Below are 6,096 nucleotides of genomic sequence, written 5' to 3' on the forward strand. Positions count from 1 at the left end.
CTCGCTTATGCATCTGGGGTTGACTGGGATCAGCTAGCCAACTAGGGGTGGTTTTTCTCCAGGGGACGTTCATAAATGTCTGGAGACATTTTTAGTCATCACAACTGGGAAGGTGCTACTGGCACCTGCTGGGTACAGGCCAGGGATTCTGCCAAATGTGCTATAATACACAGGACAGCCCCCACAAAAAGGAACTATCCAGCTCAAGGTTGAGAAACACCAAGTAGGCAGTTCTCATTTGACGTCTCTCATACAGTTGCAATTAGATGGTGATGAGGCTGGAGTCATCTTGAGGGCTTCTTCATTTGCATATCTGGTGCCTGGGCTGGGGGCCTCAAACAGCTGAGGACAGAAGAGCTGGGGCTCCTCCAGTTGCTCGCTCTCTCTGTCTCTGTAGTTATATGTCATATAGTTTCTCCACAGGGCAGCCTTAGAATAACTGGGCTTCTTACCTGGTTGCTGAAGGCTCCCAGAGTGAGTGCCATCAGAGATTGGTAGAAGTTGGATGGCCTTTCTAACCCAACCTTGGAAGTCCCTCACTGTCACTTCTGCAGTAACAAAGTAACAAAGATCCCTTCCTCCTTGGTGTCAAAAGAGAAGCCGAAAACTTGAACTCCCACTTCCATCTGGCAGTGATGGAGCAGCACTGCCGGGTCTACAGAAGCTGAAACACAAGATTCAAATAGGACTCCGATTTCTATAACATAAAACCCTAAGCTTTCCAGATTTCAGTTTTTTAAAAAATCACTCACACCAAGAACTAGGAAGATCTCAAACTGAATGAGAAAAGACAATCAGCAGATGCCAACACCGTGACGATACAGATGTTAGAATTATCTGACAAGGATTATAAATCAGTTATCACAAAAATGCTCTAATAAGCAATTATGAAAACACTTCAGACAAGTGAAAAAAAAAGAAAATCTCAGCAAAGAAAGAAAATACAAAGAAGAACCAGATGCAGATTGGAGATTTTGGAACTAAATAATACAAAATCCAAAGTTAAAAAGTCAATGAATGGGCTCAACAGAAGAATGGAGGGGACAGAAGAAAGAGTCATGAACTTGAAGATACCTAATTTGAAAAAAAGAGAGAAAATATATTGAAAAAAATGAACAAAACCTCAAAGATATATAGGATTATAACAAGTCCCAGAGGGAGAGGAAAAGAAAATGGAGGCTGAAAAAAATATTCAAAGAAATAATGGCTAAAACTTTTCCAAATTTGTCAAAAAAAAAAAAAAAAAAGCTATAAAATTACAGATTTAAGAAGTTGAGTAAATCTCACATAGGATTAACTCAAAGAAATCTGCACCAAGATACATCAGAATCAAACTTCTGAAAGCTAAAGACAAAGAGGAAATCTTGAAAGCAGTCAAAGCGAAATAATGTGTTATTAATATGGGGAGAAAAATAAAACACAATTGAAACAATAGTGAATTTCTCATCAGAAACATGGAGGCCAGAAAAAAAAGGCACAACATATTTCAAGTGCTGAAAGAAAAGAATTGCCAATCCAGAATTCTAGATCTGGAGAAAATATTCTTCAAGAATGAAGGGGAAAATCAAGATATTCCCAGATGAAGGAAAATTGAGATAATTCATCCCCAGCAGACCTATCCTAAAAGAATGGCTAAGTGAAGGTCTCTAAACACATAGCAAACTACAAAAGGTGTCACAGGACATCAGGGAGTAAGAAAGATGACAATAAAAGGGAAAATATGATGAAAAGAATACAATTTCTTTCTCCTCTTGAGTTTTCCAAATTATGTTTGATATTTGAAGCAAGAATTTTAACACTGTCTAATGTAATTCTCAATGTATGTAGAAAAAAAATTTAAGACACTTCTATTATTAATGGAGGGGAGGAGGTAAAGGGATGTAAAAGGAAGTAAGGTTTTTAAATTTCACTCGAACTGGCAAAATGCTGACACCAGTAGACTTCAGTAAGTTATGTACATAAAACCTAGAGTAACCACAAAGAAAGCTGCACAAAGATATACATTCAAAAACACTATCAACAAAAACAGAATTCCAAAAATGTGCAAGTAACCCACATGAATACAGAAAAAAAAAAGTTGAATTTATTGCTCACTACAGTAAGGGAGAGAGATGCTGGTTAGACACAGTGTCTCCGAGCAGAACAGAATATTGATGTTTTATTGGGGTTTTGTGCAGCACAAAGTTCAAGGGTTTGGGAGACGTTCAGAGACATGAGGGGTTGACATCATCTATAGAAGCACAGTTACTTAGATGAGACTCTTGCTGATTGGTCAGCAGTCCTGGTGTATTTACCAGTGTGAGTCCATCACTGATCAACTGACCTTTAGAAGTGAGAGACTAACATTGACTGATTTGTTCGCCAAGCACTGACCGCAGGTTCACTGAGGGGAGTTGCCTGGATCTGTGGGAACAGGTTTAAAACCGATCCTAGTAGTTACTTGTTACTGGGGCTACAGAAAAATCCATCTTTTCTTAAGTTTACAGGCATTTTTTTATTCTCACTGGTATTGCTATTTGGAAGTATGTTTTGTAAACCTTATTTCTAAATTTGCAAGTATTTTTTCCCTAATAAAATCATATCTGCTGTTAGAGAAGTAGGGTAGGAAATGTTTATGGAATGGGATTAAAGCATATTCTTTCTTTTTGCCTACTCATGACCAGTTGTCCCCTTCTTCTGATGGCAACATTCACCCCTCCATCCGTCCCTCATATCTGTGGAGAGTTTTTTCTTTCCTGCATTAAACATGTGGTTCTGATAAGAGCTGTGAATCTCCTAGGCAATTTTTGGACATGTGATCCAGGCCTGGCCAATCATAGTACCATACTTCTTGGATTACAGTGATTTGTCCAGAAATCAGTTCAAGTTGAGCTAATCAAAATTCTTCCTCTGGTGCAACACCTGTGGCCCTTCATTACATAGATGGTGACCATGAGCTCCTTGAAGGCAGCAACTATGTCTGAGGCATGGACTTATTTCTAGCAGTTGTCGTAATGCTGGCAGCAGTTAGGTGCTCAATAAACATTTCTCGAATGTGTGGATAAATACATGAATGGGTGATAGGTCAATAAGTGACTGAGTATTCAGCTACTATTTATTAAGTAAACGGCTGTTGTAGAAACTCATAAAAAGTGTCCCAGCTCTGCCCAAGAATCCCCATTCTGTAGCAGCTGCTAGAATGGTGGGTCCATTGTGCAGCACAAGGAAGGATGTCTGGAATGCCAAGCCTGGGGGACACCAGCCAACAGTACTGAGTTGAGCTGTGTCGTTTCTGCAGACATGATGACTGGCACCCATATTCATGTCCATCAGCCGTTCTAAGCATGGGTACAGTTGCTCCCCTAAGAACTTTCAAATCAGTATAGGAGTGACATGAACGAGCAGCTGGATAGACCTCAGGGGTGAGGGAATCTCTGGGACTGACTACTGCCCGTACAACCCAGGCTGTGCTCCAGTCAAGCTGGGACACAAAAGGGACCTGAGATGACGTGTATCTTCCTGGGACCTTATCCCTACTTCAGGCTTGGAGTAAGTGCTGAAAAGCACTGGGCTAACAGGAGTCATGTAACTCGGGCCTTGGTCCTGACTGTTACTACCTCACCCTGTGATCTTGAGCAAGTCACTTAACTTCTCCAGTCCTCAGTGTCCTCAGTCTGAGAAACGATATGGCCCTTTTCAGAGCTCAAGCCCACAACTGAATGGCCTCTGAGTGTCAAGACTGAAATTTAGCTGCAGTCTCCAAGACGAAGTGCTATGGCCGGGAGACCATCCTATGCCTGAGCATCGTGGCGTTCCTTTCTTCTAGCCTCTTATCTCACCCCTCAGCCTCTTTTAAGGGACTTGTGGAACGGGTTGAGTGAAAGCCTCGGACAATTCGGAGCCTATTCACTTTGGAAAACCTCAACTTCAAGGTCATTGACTGGTGGGAGGGGCTACTTTAGCACTGATTGGGCACCTCACTGACTGCCTGGCTGCAACATGTAATGTCTCTGCATTTGGGATGTTTCCTTCAGATCCTTCTGCATGAATTTTCTGAAGTCGATATACAGAATATGTATCTTTTTTGAATTTTCATAATTTTTCTGAATGTGATACACACAGGAATATTACTGGCAGTGTAATTAGGGAGGATGGGGACAGACTTGGATGATGTATTTCAACGAATAATGATGACAGATAATAATAGTGTTCATGTTTTATGATCTTGGCTGGAGATATAATTATAATGAGGAATTAATGATGCTGACAGAAATGTATTTGAGAGTCAGTGAAGAAAAATGCAGTCCACAGACACTAGCTCCACTCTAGATATTATTAAAGTAGTTTTTCTAAAGAGAAAGGGTGGGGTTACAAGCCTGGTCATCTTTACTTCTTTCAGATACATATGAAATATAAACCAAATTTGTTTTTTTTTTCATTCCTGAATAAATGAGGGCTTGTTGGAAAGAGGAGTGACGTCACAAATTCTTAGAGTAAAATTAAAAAAAAAGAATTCTCAGAATAAATGAAATCAATTCTTTAATTTTGCAAATAAGAAGACTGAGGTCCGTAATGGATGTGATGTAAGTTGTTCAAAGTCGGGCAGCTGATCAGTAGCTGTCAGGACTAAAACACATGACTCTCCATGTATGATGACTCTATCTCTATACTTATATCTATGTCTGCCTAGAGCTAGACCTTAATATCTACCCCAACACCCAATACCTAGCAAATATCGCTACCCACCGCACCAATATGTCTCAGATTTCAGTGGTTCATGATTCTCATTCTGTGCCATATGCACCCAACAACTTACTATTATTTGTTTTCTTTAAATCAACTCATATTTTTATTCAAATTTGTTTCAAAGTAAGATCCATATCACTAGCGTAAATGGAAAACCAGTATCACTTGCCACAAATGGTGGCAAGAGTCATTCTTTTGCGTCTGCACGCCAGCAGGTGTTTCCTTACCAAACTTTCCAAACTTTGTGAAACTCTCCCAGGCTGCCTGGCCTACGGAATAAAAGAAAATTAAAATTCTTAAAAGATCAGGAATCACGGGCCTGAGATGAAAGTACTCATCCAGATAACTGAGCAGCCTTTAACACAGCTACAACTTCTCCCCAAGACTTATTTTCCCTGCTGTGCATAATGAAGGATTTCAAGGGTCATCACCTCTATAAGCCAATAGCTAATTGTCTGATCTGAAAAGGGAAGGTAGGGCCGTGAAAGGAAAGCGTTTGTTCCTCATGTGAGGTTGTAGCTGTTGAACACATGGAACCTGAAGTCAGGAAGACGTTTTGGTTAGCTCAGTTCCCGTTCTGCCTCTTGCCAGCTGTGCGATGCTAGACTGGCTTTAATGTCACAGAGCCTCAGAGGTCTCTCGTTTTTAAAAAAAAAATGAAGATAATCAGTGCCTTTTAGAGCTATTGTGAGGGTTAACGAGGACAAAGGCTTATAGGAATTAGCCTGGTGTGAAGAACACAACAGACTCTCAATACATTGGATCAAAAGGCGAGTTGGTTTTCTTCTCTGTTCTCCCATTTCCGGAGTCTGATGTCTTCGAGGTTTTTGTAATGTAATTCGAAAGTGAGAAGCAGAGAGCGTTTCTTTCAGCATTAGGAGGTACAGTCAATTTTCATCCCATTTTTCAGACAAGAAAACTGAGCTGTAGGATTAGTATAAGTAACATATCTGCTATGCAGGCAGTAAGTGGTGAAACCAAAACACTCTCTGTCTTGGGAGCTCAAGCTCCTAACAATTATGCTGCAGTCTGCACTACCTACCGTGGCCGGTTAAGGTGGTTGTAAATGCATTGACACTCACTCCTTCTGACAGGAGGTGGAGTCTATGGTCCCTCCCCTTAAATCTGGATTGGCTGTGGGTTATCTGATAGAACATGGAGTTTCTGAGGCTCTACCGGTTTCCCGGCTAGGGTCTTAAGAGACTGGTGGCTCCCATTTCCTATTTCTGTACTTAATCATCCCTAGAGCTGAGTCTGCCTGTGACAAATCAAACTACCCTGATGGAGAGACCACGTGCAGAGCTCAAGCCTGCATAGGGAAGGAGAATGGCCCAGATGAGTCCAGCCTTCCACTCGTCCTCACCGAGGCCG

Source organism: Camelus ferus, chromosome 6 (assembly GCF_009834535.1).
Source record: "Camelus ferus isolate YT-003-E chromosome 6, BCGSAC_Cfer_1.0, whole genome shotgun sequence".
NCBI classification, from domain to species: domain Eukaryota; kingdom Metazoa; phylum Chordata; class Mammalia; order Artiodactyla; family Camelidae; genus Camelus; species Camelus ferus.